This window comes from Arachis ipaensis, chromosome B01 (genome assembly GCF_000816755.2).
Source record: "Arachis ipaensis cultivar K30076 chromosome B01, Araip1.1, whole genome shotgun sequence".
NCBI classification, from domain to species: domain Eukaryota; kingdom Viridiplantae; phylum Streptophyta; class Magnoliopsida; order Fabales; family Fabaceae; genus Arachis; species Arachis ipaensis.
In genome coordinates, this window is record NC_029785.2 from 73,104,295 (window position 1) to 73,105,045 (window position 751).

Below are 751 nucleotides of genomic sequence, written 5' to 3' on the forward strand. Positions count from 1 at the left end.
GACAAGTCTCATTCAACCTGTTGATATCCGGATCACGTACATCTGCACGCGCCATCGTCGTATTACTCAATAATATGGACAGAACAGGAAAAAAGAGAGGAAAAAGTGGTCGAAAGGTTCAAACCGGGGCCCAAAAACCTCGCTGTCAACGACATGTATATATAGCCATAGCCTAGCCTTATATCGTTTACAGTGTAAACAAGATAAGCTTGCACATATCTCGTTTACACTGTAAACGAGATAAGGTTGAATTACGGATTTCGGTAATAATTTTTAAAATTATTTATTTCAGTAATTAATATATTTATATAATTTATTTAAATAAAAAATTCTAATCAATTTATTTAGAATATTTATTTTCAAATATTTTAATGTATACAAATTTAAAATTTATAAACTAATTTTTTTTAAAAAACTAAATACACATCACTAAACCGAAAATCTTAAACTCTTAAACATAAACTCTAAAACCCTAAATCACAAATCCTAGATTTTAAACCCTAAATCCTAACACAACTTTTTAATTCTAAACCCTCAAAAACATATCTTAAAGTTCTTAACCCTAACCAGGAATCCAAAATACCTCAATCATAACTTAAACTACAAATCCTAAACACTTACTACTAAATAAAAAATACTAAATAAATAACTCTTAAACACTAATCTCTAAATCTTTTAACTCACTCATAAATCTTAATCTATAATTCTAAACTCTAAATCCTTAACTCTTAAAATCTAAACCAAAAACTAT